The sequence below is a fragment of the Tympanuchus pallidicinctus genome, unplaced genomic scaffold (assembly GCF_026119805.1).
Source record: "Tympanuchus pallidicinctus isolate F22 unplaced genomic scaffold, pur_lepc_1.0 scaffold62, whole genome shotgun sequence".
Lineage (NCBI taxonomy): Eukaryota > Metazoa > Chordata > Aves > Galliformes > Phasianidae > Tympanuchus > Tympanuchus pallidicinctus.
Window position 1 is genome coordinate 61,810 of NW_026294783.1, and position 17,162 is coordinate 78,971.

The 17,162-nt window shown below is 53.5% G+C and overlaps 1 protein-coding gene across 4 annotated transcripts in view; it reads right to left on the reverse strand.

Annotated features, from left to right (window-relative positions):
* Window positions 1-15,009, reverse strand: part of FAM83H (family with sequence similarity 83 member H) — a 28,853-nt gene extending 13,844 nt beyond the window's left edge. For 3 of the 4 annotated variants that reach the window (XM_052665181.1, XM_052665183.1, XM_052665184.1), the window contains exon 1: window positions 14,884-15,009. The gene's annotated coding sequence lies outside the window, so the exon portion shown is untranslated. The remainder of the gene's footprint in view (window positions 1-14,883) is intronic. The other variant, XM_052665182.1, reaches the window with a different exon arrangement.
* Window positions 15,010-17,162: the final 2,153 nt, after the last annotated feature.

The following is a 17,162-nucleotide window of genomic DNA, read 5'->3' on the forward strand; positions in this document are numbered from 1 at the left end:
ACTACAAGAAGGACCAATCCAGGTACATGCACACAGGCTTGATGCCACCTGAGGCGCCCACAGGCACTTTTCCTGCCTTCCAGCCTCTGGCTGAGAAAGGCTGAGTCTCTCATAGGGCTTTGTGCCACAGCTCCATACTTCACATACCCAGGGCGGCTGCATAAGTCAATAAAATGGACTGCGTATGCAGTGAGAGCCAGCCATGCACTGAACTTCAGCGCACTGCTTACTCTGATACTCGTTCGGTTTTGAGGGGTCTGGAACACAGGGCTGATGAGGAGAGGCTGAAGGAGCTGGGAATGTTCAGCCTGGAGAAGAGGAGGCTCAGGGGGGACCTCACTGCTCTCTATGGCTGCTGAAGGGAGGCTGCAGGGAGCTGGGGGGCGGCCTCTGCTCTCGTGCCATCAGTGATGGGAGCAGAGGGAACGGCTTCAAGCTGCGGCAGGGGAGATTCAGGCTGGACATGAGGAAGAATGAGGTGTCAGAAAGGTGGGCAGCACTGCAATGGATGCCCAGGGAGGTGGGGGAGGCGCCGAGCCTGGGGGTGTTGAAGGCAAGGCTGGGTGCTGTGCTGAGGGCCGTGGTTCAGTGGGAGCTGTTGGTGATGGGGGAGCGGTTGGACTGGGGGAGCTTGGAGGTCTTTTCCAACCTTGGTGATTCTATGAGACGCAGACTCCTTTATCTATGAAGTGGATTCTTAATTAGTACACATATAAGCCGCATGTCCTGATGCGTCAGTTTTCCAAATGACCCAAGGTGTTCCGTGTGGGCGCCTTCCATTTCTGTTGGCTTTCCCAAAGATTAAGTATCCAACAGCTTTATTATCAGTGCTCTTCTTTTACTGATCAAAACGTTAAATAGGGAGGACACATCGCTGACGTTCTGGGATCTGTTCAACACAAACCTACCCGACGCTCTCTACAAACTTCTTAATAATTTAAAGCGTGTGTTTCCATTCTGCAATGCCTGCTGCACAGCAGTACCACAGCTTCCTTTTAGCAAAGAGCACACCAAGGGGAATACTACAGCATCTCACACAGTACTGCAGGCCACTGGTTAGCACCATTGCCATCCACCAGATATCTGCCCTGAATGCTGCAGCATTTCCCTAGCATTCTATCTGTGGCAGTCCAAGGAAGATGGAAAGCCTTACGTGCAGCTCTCCAGCTGTGCCATGAGGAAAAGCCAGTGCTTCAGACACGGCCTCAATTCCAGCAGCGCATCACTTCCACTCCAATCTGCAGGGGGAGAAGCAGCAGGCAGCACACAGCCCCACTCTCTGCAGTGCTGACCGCTGGAGGCCGTGCAGCAGTGGGCAGAGTACAGAAGGGCAGATACAGAAGGCAAAAAAGAGCACAGCAGCCCGTCCTCCTGCACAGCCCAGCACTCATGGGCACCTCCCAGGCACTACATGCATTAAATGGGTGTTGTGTGAAAAATACCCCATCTTCTCAGGAATCTGCTTCAGCCATCTCCACCTTTCCTCTGTGACACTGAACCTCACTGCAAAGTCAAATTAATCTTCACCTTCCCATTTTAATTGTCTCAATGCCTTCATTAGCAGAGTAGGACGATGACCCAGTGCCACATCTCTGTTCCGGTGCAGCGTGCATCACTTCTGAGCTCTGTCCATGCTAAATCCAACACGTTCTCTGTTGTTCGTTGTCTCTAGACAACGTTTGTGTCTTTTTGTGATGAATTCCTTGGACTTCCTCTCAAAATGCCATTTGTCTCTGCATCTCTGTACCAGAACAAGGAGCAGTGCCCTAACAGGCCTTTATCCGATGCTGCACATCACAGCAAAATGGCCCAGCATTCCATTCCAACCCCCATTCTGCATTTTGGCACATTGTTCTCCACCTTAACTTACATTCCATCAGCCTGCGATGCCGCATTTACCGATATTTACCATTTCCTACAGCTTTATGCTACCACTGCAATTTACCAGGACTGCTTAATGACTGCCTGAACATTTCAGCATCCTCCTGAGTGCGCCAGCCACAGACCCCACTGCTGGGATGCCTGCTATCAATAAGCATTAATGCCTTCTCTTTAATGATGGACAGCAGCCCAACAGAAAACCTATGAACACAGGATTTCTGATCATACTTCAGAAAGCAGCAATTTACATTACTTGGGAAAGTCTGGCCTTACAATAAATGCACTCACACTATCACCAGCCAAAACTGTTTATAATCCCAAAGGACATGTAATTGTATGAATAACCCTGCATCAGAAGCACGTGCCTTCATTTACATTATTCTGGCTTTCTGGCCAAGCTGGTGAGGTTTTGTTCTGGAGTTATCTGCATTTCTCTCTGGATTTAATAATTCCAGTATTTATTATCACTTATATGGGAACAGGTTGCCCAAGGAGGCTGTGGATGCCCCATCCCTGCAGGCATTGGAGGCCAGGCTGGATGTGGCTCTGGGCAGCCTGGGCTGCTGGTTGGCGACCTGCACACAGCAGGGGTTGCAACCAGGTGAGCACTGTGCTCCTGTGCAACCCAGGCCATGCTGGGATTCTATGATGATTCTATTGATTATGACTCCTTATGGATCCTTATGGCACCCTGTGGATCCCTGTGGCACCCTGTGGATCCCTGTGGCACCCTGTGGATCTCTATGGCACCCTATGGATCCTTATGGCTCTGTTATTGGTCCCTATGACACCTTATGGGTTCTTATGGCACCCTATGGATCCCTATGGCACCCTATGGGTTCTTATGGCACCCTGTGGATCCCTATGGCACCCTATGGGTTCTCTGGGCAGCCTGGTCTGCTGGTTGGTCACCCTGCACACAGCAGGCTGTGATCACTTTCAGAAAACTTTCTGGCAGATCTAATCAATGGCCTTCTGAAAGCAATCTGCTTTTCAACACTGGAACGACTGCAGCACGCTCATCTAGCTCACAGCTGGCACAGCACGGACGCATCACACCAGTAGCGTGAAGTCAGCTCTGTTTGTAGAAATCTCACAGCAATACCTGCCCTGCTCTTCCCTCGCCACGAGCCACAGGCAATTACCTCTGCAATGAAAGCGAACTGCAGTGCCCTGCACTCACCGTGGGTTTTACACACAGGCAGCCCTGCAACAGCCACTGTGCGATGACACACCTCACCATACAGTGCTTTTGTGGGTGGCCATTAATCTGGAACTGTATTTGAAAGAACACACGTCAAGCCATTTTCTCTCATTAAATTGCTACGATGACTCTTCCTCACACGAACGATGTTGATTTAGGTCATAATCCTCCATAAAGATTATAGGTTTGCCCAATCCCATTCCATACACAACACCAAACTCGGCACTCTTCAGCACTAAAGCTCTTTACTTTCTGGCCTGTCCAAACAAAGAGTCCCCACGCGTTCAGTGTCCAACATTCACCCTCAGGGCCTGAACCCTCCCTCTACTCTATGCTTCTGAAACGGGAGAACAGAGCACAAAATCCTCTGTTTGGGATCAGATCAAATATTCTGGTAGTCCAGAATTGCATTTCCAAAAGGATCAAAGAGTCCTGTAGAATCTGGAAAACACACAGAGGTAGGACGAGCAATTATAATGCTTACAACCAGCTTCCCTAAGTCCATTTGAGCTCCTAAGGCACACCAGCATCCTGAGCCAGGCGTGCTTTAATGACTTCAAAGGATTTTGCTATCAGAAACTCACAACAATTTGGGATTTCCCCAAATCCACCCATAATTTCAGTATCCACAGCAGCCAGAGGCAGAAGTTCTACAGTTCAGCTACAAACAACAGCCTCCTTTGCTGGGGAACCCGATAGCCATTCTTCTTTTGCTTTGGCTAGGAAAATCAGCGCCTACAGAACCTCGCTGTGCCACAATGATTGCACACATCAACTCAGCCGTCACACTTCTGGATGGACACCACCCCTTCATCCAGCTGCTTCTTGCATGTTTCCAGCAACCCTGATCCAGGTCTATCAGTATCTGAGGTGTGGGGGGCAGCATGGCGAGGCCGGACTGTTTTCAGTGGGGAGTGGAGGCAGGATGAGGGGAAACGGCTGGAAATGCAGCATAGGAAGTTGTGCAGCAATGTGCGAAGGAACGGCTGTGCAGTGAGGGGAGGAGCAATGGGACAGGCTGCAGGGAGGGGGGGAGTCTGTGGGTCCCAATGTGTCTCTATGGGTCCCAACGTGTCTCTGTGGGTCCCAACGTGTCTCTATGGGTCCCAATGTGTCTCTATGGCTCCCAACGTGTCTCTATGGGTCCCAACGTGTCTCTATGGGTCCCAATGTGTCTCTATGGGTCCCAACGTGTCTCTGTGGGTCCCAACGTGTCTCTATGGGTCCCAACGTGTCTCTATGGGTCCCAATGTGTCTCTATGGCTCCCAATGTGTCTCTATGGGTCCCAACGTGTCTCTATGGGTCCCAATGTGTCTCTATGGGTCCCAACATGTCTCTATGGGTCTCAACGTGTCTCTATGGGTCCCAACGTGTCTCTATGGGTCCCAATGTGTCTCTATGGGTCCCAACGTGTCTCTATGGGTCCCAATGTGTCTCTATGGCTCCCAATGTGTCTCTATGGGTCCCAATGTGTCTCTATGGGTCCCAATGTGTCTCTATGGTCCCACTGTTCACTGGAACAGGCTGCCCAGGGAGGTGGTGGAGTCTCCTGCTCTGCAGATGTTCCAGACCTGCCTGGACGCCGACCTGTGCGACCTGCTGTAGGAACGGCTTGGGCAGGGGGTTGGTCTCCATGAGCTCTGCAGCTCCCTTCCAACCCCTACAGTTCTGTGATTAACCTGTGATCTGTGATTAACCCTCTACTCAAGCCCCTCTGAATTATTCTCTTCTCCTGCATCATTACTGGAAGCTGTGACGTTGGAGCTCCAAGGTGAGGGTGAAGAGTAGCTTTATATCACAGCATCACACCCACAAGGATCACTGAGCCAGCGCATGGCCCCACACAGGAGCACCAAAACCCCGAACCCAACGTCTGATTGCTGCCCCAATGCTCTCCGAGCTGCAGCACCTCAGGGCATCCCCACTGCCTGCGAGCTGCCCCATGCCTGCTGGTGCACAGCCTCTTCCTAACACTCTCCTGCTGGCCTCAGAGGAAGCCATGGATGCGACGGGCCTCCCTTCAGCCTCCTCCTGGGCTGAACAAACCAAGGACCTCAGCTGCCCCTCATACATCCCTCCCCACACCCTCACCACCTCTGCAGCCTTCATCTGGATGCTAAGGATTTCATGTCCTCCTCATTCTATGGCACTCGAGGTGAACCCACGCCAGCACAGAGTAACTCTGCTCCTTTTGTAACATTCCATCTGACTTTGGGCTGCGACGGAGCACGGAGCATCCTGCTAACGGGTAGGACAGCATTACTAATTTCTTCTTAATTTCCTTTCAGTTCTCCCGTTGCTGAACTGCCCCAGCAACAAGCAATGATTTCCCTGAATCCCAAGTGGGGACAGGCAAACGCCCGTGCTGCTTTGGTTCAATTTTCAGTTACAGTAAAAGATTTTGGACAGGAGACAGATGAAGTATCAGCTCACATCATATTGGTCCTTGCTTAAGAAGCCCTCATAATCTAAACCACATTAAACACAGCAAACAGATGAAAGGGAGAGATATCCAAGGGGTGCAAAGGAACAGGGAGATGTGCGAATTCGGCATTATGCATCACCTGCTGTGCAACTCAGTGGCTCATGAGCTCTGTACTGCAGCCAGCTTCTACAGGGAGATCAGGAAAGCAACATTTGGATGGAGTTTCATAACATAACAACCATCACAACGTCCAGAGAAAAGAAAGTTGCAGGCAACAGATGAAGAATATGGGAATACTGTGCCCCATCATCAAGGGCGCGCGGAACAAGAGGACACAGCTGTGGATTTATTTGTTCCATAGATTCTAGACTAGCTTTCCAAAAGCACCAGTCATTAATTAGAACCTTTCCACAGCAGGTAATGAATGAAAACTACAAATCTGAGCTCTTCCCCAAGAAATTCCTCCTCCCAGCCCACGAGGAGAGGCAATAATGAACACAGGGAGAGGAGAGGGCAACATAAAGAAGCATTCAGCACGCTGCTCCTCAGAAGTTGCTGCTCAGCACTGTAATATAGCACAGATATTTCAGTGCAGGAAGAAGCTGAAGGAGAAGGCAGACTTTGTAGCTGCTTATGAACAACTCCTCCCATGCTCAGGGGCAGCGGATGAAGGAAAGCAGGAAGGAGCTCGCTGAAAACCTGACAAGTGGGAGATGAAAGCAGATAAAAGGGGCTGATGAGAGGCAGGATCTCATCCCAGTAGCCAAGATCTCCCCACCCATCTGCTCAGTCTTTCCCAAAGACACTGCAGTGGCTGCTCCTGTAGGTGATCATTGCCCTCCTCATCCACAACACACAGAACCCCAGCATGGCCTGGGTTGCACAGGAGCACAGCGCTCACCTGGTTGCAACCCCTGCTGTGTGCAGGTCGCCAACCAGCAGCCCAGGCTGCCCAGAGCCACATCCAGCCTGGCCTTGAATGCCTGCAGGGATGGGGCATCCACAGCCTCCTTGGGCAACCTGTGCCAGTGCCTCACCGCCCTCTGGCTCAAAAACTTCCTCCTCATATCCAACCCAAACCTCCCCTGCCTCACTTTAAAGCCATTCCCCTTGTCCCTACATTGGCAGGGCAGAAACAGGAGGAGAGAAAGCAGCGTGCAGCTCTTCATTCAGTTACCAGGGGCTGTTTTGAGTCTCCTATGAAACCTCCCTCTGGCTCAGCCCAAGGCCCTGCTCTGTTCACATCGGTGTAATTGGGAGCACCTTTGTCAATTTGATATCACCATAAGCACTCTGCTTTGCGAGCCACTGAAGCCATCAGACCAGAGAAAGCTGCCCACTTCATAGTGAGAACAGCAGGAGGTGATGTGGGCACAGCTGCATGCATCTCTGCAAACGTTCAGCAGTAAGGACAGGTTTCATCTAAGGCAGAGGAGGGGGAAATAACAGAAGACAGACAAAAGCTTTACCTCTAGACTAAAACTAACAGCAGAAACTATATGTAGAGCATGTTAGCTTGTGCTTCGTTTGATCCTCAGACACAGAGACACAGGATGCTTTGGGTTGGAAGGGACCTTTAAGCGCATGCAGTTCCACCCCTGCTGTAGGCAGGGATCGCAGCCCCGTCCAGCCTGGCCTCCAGTGCTTCCAGGGAGGGACACCCACAGCCTCACTGGATGCACCTCAATGGAGTTTCACTTCATTTCCAGAAGAGCAGTGTGAAACTCTGGGCTCAGAAGAGGTGCCTGGAGGATCACAACGAGGCCACAAAGCCCCACATTTAAACAACCACCAAAGAAAGACCTGCATCTTTCTTCATTCTTCCGAATAAAACGTCAGGCTTGAATCAAAACTGAATTGAGACAGACTCTATTTCTCCACCTAAGCAAAAGGAAACTGGCTCGATGTTTCCCTTCCATCTGCTGCTGCTTAATGCCAGCCCTGGCGATGCCTCAGCACCTCGGGCAGCTTTATCTGCCTTTGCAGCGCTCACTGCAGCGCTTGTTGTGACGTGTTCTGCCTGCACAGCGAGTTCCCACTCTGCCTCTCTCAGGTGATGCCTTCCCTGGCTGGACCTGCTTCTCTGCTTCCAGACACTCCCAAAAGCAGAGGCTTCCACAGCACTCCATGCACAAGCAGACGGGGCTGCCTGACAAGCAGCAGCTGTTCCACACTGGTTGATAGGTGATCTCTGCCCGAGACCCCACAACTATGTGCAAGTAATTGCACACCTTCCTGGGCTTACACACCTTGGTTTTGTTCCCTGGGCACCGTCAAGAACAGCGGGCGACCCAAAGCGATTCACTTTTGCCTGCCAGACTCCCAGCACGGCCACGCAACCACTGCATGCTATGGGCGTGCGGAGGGCTGCCAAACTGCAACGGCGTGAAGCAGAATGATTCTGAGTGCCACCAAGAATGGCGTGAAGCAGAATGATTCTGAGTGCCACCAAGGATGGAGTGAAGCAGAATGATTCTGAGTGCCACCAAGGATGGCGAGAAGCAGAATGATTCTGAGTGCCACCAAGGATGGAGTGAAGCAGAACGATTCTGAGTGCCACCAAGGATGGCGTGAAGCAGAATGATTCTGAGTGCCACCAAGGATGGCGTGAAGCAGAATGATTCTGAGTGCCACCAAGGATGGCGTGAAGCAGAACGATTCTGAGTGCCACCAAGGATGGCGAGAAGCAGAATGATTCTGAGTGCCACCAAGGATGGCGTGAAGCAGAACGATTCTGAGTGCCACCAAGGATGGCGTGAAGCAGAACGATTCTGAGTGCCACCAAGGATGGCATGAAGCAGAATGATCCTGAGTGCCACCAAGGATGGAGTGAAGCAGAATGATTCTGAGTGCCACCAAGGATGGCGTGAAGCAGAATGATCCTGAGTGCCACCAAGGATGGAGTGAAGCAGAATGATTCTGAGTGCCACCAAGGATGGCATGAAGCAGAATGATTCTGAGTGCCACCAAGGATGGCGAGAAGCAGAATGATTCTGAGTGCCACCAAGAATGGCATGAAGCAGAACGATTCTGAGTGCCACCAAGGATGGCGTGAAGCAGAACGATTCTGAGTGCCACCAAGGATGGCGTGAAGCAGAATGATTCTGAGTGCCACCAAGGATGGCATGAAGCAGAACGATTCTGAGTGCCACCAAGGATGGAGTGAAGCAGAACGATTCTGAGTGCCACCAAGGATGGCGTGAAGCAGAATGATTCTGAGTGCCACCAAGGATGGCGTGAAGCAGAATGATTCTGAGTGCCACCAAGGATGGCGTGAAGCAGAATGATTCTGAGTGCCACCAAGAATGGCATGAAGCAAAATGATTCTGAGTGCCACCAAGGATGGCATGAAGCAGAATGATTCTGAGTGCCACCAAGGATGGCATGAAGCAGAATGATTCTGAGTGCCACCAAGGATAGCATGAAGCAGAATGATTCTGAGTGCCACCAAGGATGGCGAGAAGCAGAATGATTCTGAGTGCCACCAAGGATGGCATGAAGCAGAACGATTCTGAGTGCCACCAAGGATGGCATGAAGCAGAATGATTCTGAGTGCCACCAAGGATAGCATGAAGCAGAATGATTCTGAGTGCCACCAAGGATAGCATGAAGCAGAACGATTCTGAGTGCCACCAAGGACAGCATGAAGCAGAATGATTCTGAGTGCCACCACGGATGGTGTGAAGCAGAATGATTCTGAGTGCCACCAAGGATGGCGAGAAGCAGAACGATTCTGAGTGCCACCAAGGATGGCGTGAAGCAGAATGATTCTGAGTGCCACCAAGGATGGCATGAAGCAGAACGATTCTGAGTGCCACCAAGGATAGCATGAAGCAGAATGATTCTGAGTGCCACCAAGGACAGCATGAAGCAGAATGATTCTGAGTGCCACCAAGGATGGCGTGAAGCAGAACGATTCTGAGTGCCACCAAGGATGGCGTGAAGCAGAATGATTCTGAGTGCCACCAAGGATGGCGTGATGCAGAACGATTCTGAGTGCCACCAAGGATGGCGTGAAGCAGAATGATTCTGAGTGCCACCAAGGATGGCGTGAAGCAGAACGATTCTGAGTGCCACCAAGGATGGCGTGAAGCAGAATGATTCTGAGTGCCACCAAGGATGGCGTGAAGCAGAACGATTCTGAGTGCCACCAAGGATGGCGTGAAGCAGAATGATTCTGAGTGCCACCAAGGACGCATCCTGGAGAACGGCAGGAAGGAGAGATTTCTCAGCTGTGATCCCAAAGGAGGGAGTGGGCCACAGCTGGCTCCTGCTAAATGGCATCACTTTCACCTCTGTATAATGGGTGGGTTCCCAAAATGTCCTGAGCCTCCAAAGCTTAGAAACAAATGATTTAAAAACGTGCCTTTGGCTTGATAAAATCAAAGACAGCAGAACAAGCTGCTAACATCCTGTGAGAGCAGCTTCTAGGAGAGCACAGCGATGCCTATTCTCAAACTGCTTGGGCTGGCATGCTAACAGGACATGGAAAACGCTGGCTTGCTCTCAAGGAAACGCTGCGTTAGAAAGAAGAGTGGGAACGGACCCATCTCCTGGAACACGGTTAAGGTGTGTTTGGTTCTTTAGCTCTGCACTGTGCAATGGATGCATGGCTGGTGCCTTCTAATCCTGCTGCAGCAGAGCATTAACAGTGACAGCTATGCTCGTCCCTCCCACCACCTTCTCCTGTACACACTTCTCAACGAAGGATTTTAATTCTACCCAGCAAGGATCTCTCAGCTCAAGGTCAACCTCATGATCTGCACAAAGCACTTCAGCTTTCAGTGCACCCCAGGATTTCCTGGCGTAGACACAACAAACCGCCATGGAAATTTCACAAGAGCTACAGCGAAGATGCCACACCGCAGCCCTCTTCCAATCTTCCTGTCTGTATTTTCTGCTGTCTCTCAGCGCTTCCATTCTGAGTTTCTCTCGGTTGTCAGCTCAGTGCCTGGGCTGCTGATATTTGAAAACAGCAATAGGAAACCTGTTATTCCTGTCACAATGTTGTGTGCACGCAACTCCAGGCTCCCACCTGTGGCCATCTGTTCAGCCCCTGCTAACAGCCCCACGTCAGAACACCTGAGCAAATGGGAGCCCACTCTGCTCAGTGGTTTTATACGAATCATAGCCATCATTCTAAAAGATACCATCTTTGTCTGTTGTGGTTTAGGAATTTCATTTCACCTGGAGTCACCAGACAATAAACCGCCTCAATTCATTTATTCAGTTCGCTCACTGAACTTCTGGAGATAACAGCTTGATCTCCCACACTACACACATTTGAGTTCACCATATGAACCGATGTAACAAGCAAACCGTCTGAGGTGAGCAGCAAACAGACTGTGTGCTACCAGCAAGTGATGGAGCAGAGCTGTCAGCACGCACCTCTGCTTGCCGTGCAAGGGATCCCTGACAGAATTAACTGCTGCAGAGTGAAAATGAACCATGCATTCAGAATCACAGAACCCCAGCATGGCCTGGGTTGCACAGGAGCACAACGCTCACCTGGTTGCAACCCCTGCTGTGTGCAGGTCGCCAACCAGCAGCCCAGGCTGCCCAGAGCCACATCCAGCCTGGCCTCCAATGCCTGCAGGGATGGGGCATCCACAGCCTCCTTGGGCAACCTGTGCCACTGCCTCACCGCCCTCTGGCTCAAAATCTTCCTCCTCACATCCAACCCAAACCTCCCCTGTCTCACTTTCAAGCCATTCCCCTTGTCCTGTCACCACCCACCCTCACACACAGCCGTTCCCCTCCTGTTTCTCCGCTCCCTCCAAGCACTGAAGGCCACCATCAGGTCTCCCCGCAGCCTTCTCTTCTCCAAGCCCAACCAGCCCAGTTCCCTCAGCCTTTCCTCATAGCAGAAGTCCAGCAGATCCTCCTATGGGGCAGTGGAAGGGCAAAGGAGGAGAAAAGTTACATGTTGTAATTTTCCCTGTGAAGTGGTTATTGAGAAAGCATTTCAGCTTGTCAGTCTTAACTCTTATGCAAGAATAAAGAGTGTGCAGTGGCACAGGCAGTCATGGGGCAAAACAATATTCAGAGCTACTGCTGCGTGCTGAGAAGGACTGAAAACTGAGAGTCTGCATTAAAAGGGTCCTCCGCAGTGGGGTTACCCGATGAGAAAGCAGTGCTTATGCCAAACTCACTCTCGGTCAGTCATGGAATCACAGAGTGCTTAGAGCTGGAAGGGATTTTTAAAGGCCATCTGGTCCAAGTGTCCTGCAATGCACAGGGACACACAGCTACACTGGGCTGCTCAGAGCCGGGTCCAGCCTTACCTCGAAAATCCCAAGGGATGGGGCACCCACCACATCACTGGGCAACCTGTTCAGTGCCTCGCAGCCCTCAGTAAAAGATTTTTTCCTTATATCTAACCTAAATCCCCCTCCTCGAGCTTGAAGCCGTCTCCCTTGCCCATCACCACAGGCCCCGCTCAAGAGCCTGTCCCCTTCTTTCCAGTCGCTCCCCTTTAGATGCTGACAGGCCGCTCTCAGCTCACCTCGCAGCCTTCCCTTCCCTTCTCCATCAGCACAGCCCCCAGCTCTCAGCCTGCCCTCGTAGGAGAGCTGTTCCATTCCTGGGACCATTTTGTGGCCTTCCTCTGGAAGTGCTCCCACAGCTCCACGTCTCTCCCGTGCTGAGGACTCCTCATCCGAACCCGGTGCTCCAGGCGAGGTCCTGCAGCACAGAGCAGCGGGGCAGGATCCCTTCCCTCCATCTGCTGGCCGCGCCGCTTTGATGCAGCCCAGGTCGGCTTTCTGAGCTGCGAGGGCACAGCGCTGCCTTCCCACCCACCATCACCCCCAGGCCTTTTTTGGCAGGGCTGCGCTCAATCCTTTTATCCCCCAGCTTGTGTCTGTAATGGGCGCCGCCTCGACCCGGGTGCAAGATCTGGCATTTGGGTTTGTTGAACCTCATGAGGTTCACCTGGGCCCAGTGCTCAATGCCTTTCCTTGGATTGCTACTCCTGAGAACGTGTGCAAGAAAAGGCCCAATAAGGTGTGGTGCAATTTGGAGGATAACTGCATGCAACCTTTACGATCCCCCACGCCCTGACTGACACTTTAGAAAACAACTCTTCTCCATCAAGGTTTGCCAAATGGGGCCTGAAAAGCAGCCCCAAAGTGTTCCCCTCATTCAGGAAAGTGAAAGAAGTCCAATCCTGCCAGGTTTGTGAGTTCCAGTGGTTCAGAACAATTGCCTGAGCCACGAGGCAGGGCTCAGTCCACCTCCTGAGCCCTGACCCCACTCTGTGCCCATTACAGGGCAGATAAATGCCTGCCTCCTGAGCCCTGACCCCACTCTGGGCCCATTACAGCATACTGTGCTGGGATATTTTCACTTTTGCCTCTTGACGTGCAGTTTTCCCCACAGCCACACCAGGAGCATGCCTTTTTTTCTTCCTGGGCCTATTGCTATTCGCACTGCCAGATGACAGCAGACACACCTCCCTCAATCATTCCAACACAACTCTGCAGCTCCTCGGACAGACGGAGGCCAGGCTAAAATGAAAATAAGCAACATTGTGTCCCCAGGCTGCACACCCGGGCCAGTTCTAATGGCAGCGAGGGATGCTACCTTGTTTCTTGTCTGCTTGCCTCTTTACTCTCCCCCAACGGAAGCTCAGCTGCTGAAGCCTGTGCAAATTGATGCTGATCACCAGAGCTTTGCACTGGATTTGTCCCTGCTGTGCATGGAGGCTGTTTGCATGCTTGTCCTCTATCACGGCTGAGCTGATTGCAGCTTTCACAAATTGACTGCTTTCAGCAGAAGGTTTTTATAGGCGCTTCTTCCCCTCTCCAAGCGCCTCTAACCGCTGTGGATGATAGAGAACCTGGGTCCTGGGGCCAGACAAAGGCCATAATTGAACTCCATTGACCGTAGTCAATTGAGAGTGCTGAGAACACAAAACCTTCCTTCTCCTTCCTCTCTGCACACACACACACAAAACCAGAGTTCAGTCAGACAGGCTCACATCTGTGGAAAAAATGAGTTATACGTGCATGTGAATGTGTCCACACACATCTGCCTGTGCCTCTGCATGTACGTGCATGAATGTCTGCGCTGCTGCTTGCAGGCTGTGCTGGCAGACAGCTGTGCAGCCACGCACACAGCGTGTGCACAAAGCAGGCAGGGGGACAGGGAGCTTCATGAGATGTTCCTCATTGCAGCATTTCAGTACCTAAAGGGAGCCTGCAGACAGGAGGGGAGTCAGCTCTTGGGAAGGGGAGATAACAGCAGGACAAGGGAAATGGTTTGAAGCTGAGGGAGGGCAGCTGGAGGTTGGATGTCAGGGGAAGTTGTGTGCTGTGAGAGTGGGGAGGGGCTGCAACAGCTGCCCAGAGAGGCTGTGATGCCCCGTCCATCCCTGGAGGCGTTCAGGTTGGATGGGGCCCTGGGCAGCCTGGGCTGCTGTGAAACGGGGAGGTTGGTGGCCCTGCTGTGGTGGGGGTTGGAACTTTGTGATTCCTGAGGTCCCTTCCAACCCAGTCATTCTGTGATTCTGTGATTCTGTTCCCTGGCTCTTTGCCTCCTGCAGGACCCTTCCAGCCCTACCACCACGCACTGACCCAGTGTCTGGAGCACACGTGCCTATGTGTGGGCACGGACCGGTGGTTGGTGCCCTACACACAGCAGGGGCTTGAAACTAGATGAGCGTTGTGCTCCTTTCCAACCCAGGCCATTGTAGGATTCTATGAGGATTTCCCACCCCACCAAAAAGCCAGTTCAGACTCCGTGGGAAGTCGAGTTAAGCTGTGAGATCTCTTCCCAAGGACAGAGCTACGTTTGGAAATATTCTCTCTTTGGGTTTTTGTCCAAGAAGATGGGACAGGTCGCCTGAGCAAGAGACTGGTGGGTCCCTATCCTCACGACCACAACAATATCTGTGCTGAGGCACTTCAGCCAAAACTGCCTCTCCCACTTGGAGGCATTCAAAGCCAGGCTGGATGTGGCTCTGGGCAGCCTGATCTGGGTCGGAACTCAACGATCATTATGGTCCTTTTCAACCCAGGCCATTCTACGATTCTACGGTTAAGGCTCCCTATGGATTCCTATGGCACCCTATGGGTTCTCCAGGCAGCCCGGTCTGGTGGTTGGCAGCCCTGCACACAGCATGGGGTCGGAACTCAATGATCATGGTGGTCCTTTTCAACCCAGGCCAGTCAATGATTCTACGATCTCCTCGGACTCTCCTCGTCCCCCTGCATACTCACAACACGTTGCCCCTGAGCCCACCCACCTCCCACCCGCACAAAAGCCCTGCCGCAAACTCTGAGCACCCAGCCCAGAGCAGAGGAGCAGAAACGGCCTCCCCAGCTCCTGCCCACCGCTTCGGGTACCCCAGGAGCTCCGAACTTCTCCTACCTTCCCAGGTGTGCCGGGCAGGTGGCGGGTCGCGCTCTCAGCTGGCTCCGCCGCCCTGGACGTGCCTGCAGCCTGATTCACGGGCACCTCCGAGCCCGCAGGATCAAGCTCCACCCAGGGCAGAGGGTGAGTAAGAGCGAGAGAAAGGCAAACTCCGGAGAGTTGTTCCCTCCCCGGGATTGCAGGGGAGCCAGAGATAAGGGCTGCGCATTCCTGAGCCGCGGGCGGCCTCTCCCTTCCGTCTGCCCCGAGCCTGTCGGACCAGCTCAGGCCTGGCACCGGGAGCGGGCCCGGGAACCATTGCGGGGAACCAGGGCCGGGCCCGGGCACGGCGCAGGCCGGCACCGCGCTCGGACGGCGGGCGTGGGCTCAGCAGGGCCTCGCCGCGCTCCGGGTCCGGGCTGGAAGGACTTCGGTGTGCGGTGCGGCCGCGCCGATGCAGGAGCAGCTCCACAGAGCAGGGCCGGCTCCTAGGCCTCCCTCAGCAGAGTGCTGTGCATCCCAGGCCTTACCACAGCCACAGCCCCATATCCCACATCCCCAGTGCCTCACCCACAGCCCCATATCCCATATCCCCAGTGCCTCACCCACAGCCCCACATCCCACATCCCCAGTGCCTCACCCACAGCCACAGCCCCTCATATCTCCAGCACTGCCCCCAAAGGCTCCATAATTCCTTATAAACATGCAGAGCAGCAGGGCTGATGCAGGAGCAGCACCACAAAGCAGGGCTGGCTCTTAGGCCCCCCTCAGCAGAGCAGCCTTACCCACAGCTCCGTATCACGGAATCACAGAACGGTTGGGTTGGAAGGGACCCCAAGGATGATGAAGCTCCAACCCCCACCACAGCAGGGCCACCAACCTCCCCGTTTCACAGCAGCCCAGGCTGCCCAGGGCCCCATCCAACCTGGCCTTGAACACCTCCAGGGATGGACGGGGCATCACAGCCTCTCTGGGCAGCTGTTCAGCCCCTCACCGCTCTCACAGCACAGAACTTCCCCTGACATCCAACCTCCAGCTGCCCTCCCTCAGCTTCAAACCATTCCCCTCGTCCTGCTGCCATCTCCCCTTCCCAACAGCTGACTCCCCTCCTGTCTGCAGGCTCCCTTCAGGCACTGCAGGCTGCACTGAGGTCACCCCGCAGCTTCTCTCCTCCATGCTGAACGAGCCCAGCTCCCTCAGCCTGTCTTTGCAGTGGAGGTGCTGCAGCCCCTGATCCCCTTTGCGGCTCCTCTGGACCCTTTCCCACAGCTCCCTGTCTTTCTTGTGCTGGGCTCCAGCCCTGAACGCAGTGTTGCCGATGGGGGCTCACGTATCCCCCAAAGGCTCCGCAGCTCCTTACAAACGCGCCCCTGCCTACACGGCGATGCCCTCAAAGATAACGCGAAGCCGGGACACCCCGCCCCCCAGCCGGCTCGGGGCAGGGCAGAAAAAGGGTTAAGCGAGATTCCCCGCAGCCCCGGGCGTGGCAGCTCCTGTTATTTCGCCTTTCATGTTCTATCTTATTCCACTTGGCAAACTCCGCGGCCGCCGTGTGCCGGGCGGTGCCCGGGCTGCGGGGAAGGCGAGGCGGCTCGGCGCTGACTCAGGGCGGGCGGCCCGGTTCGGGCGGGGCGGGGGGCGCGGCCGCCATTTTAGGGAGTGAGGAGTTGGGGGGGGGGGGGGGGAAGAGGCGGAGCCGGGCGGGCGCTTCCAGCAGGGCGGAGGGGGTGGGGATCATAGAACGGCCTGGGTTGGGGAGGATCGCGGCGGTCGTCTGGTTCCAACCCCCTGCCGTGTTCAGGGTCACCAAGAGACGCATAGGGACACATAGATCCCCAAAGGGACACATAGATCCTCATAGGGACACACAGATCATCATAGGGACACATGGATCCCACATAGGGACACATAGATTCCCATAGGGACACATAGGGATCCGTAGAGACCCATAGAGACCCATAGGGACCCATAGATCCCACACAGGGACACATAGATCCCCACAGACACCCATAGATGCCACACAGGGACATATAGGTCCCCCATAGGGACACATAGATCCCCATAGAGACCCATAGATACCACATAGAGACACATCAATCCCCATTGATCCCACATAGAGACCCATAGATCCCCATAGAGACCCATAGATACCACATAGAGACACAGAGGTCCCCCATAGCGACCCATAGGGACACATAGATCCCATAGAGACCCATAGATCCCATATAGGGACCCATAGGGACAAATAGAGACCCATAGGATCACAGGACCCCAGCATGGCCTGGGTTGCACAGGAG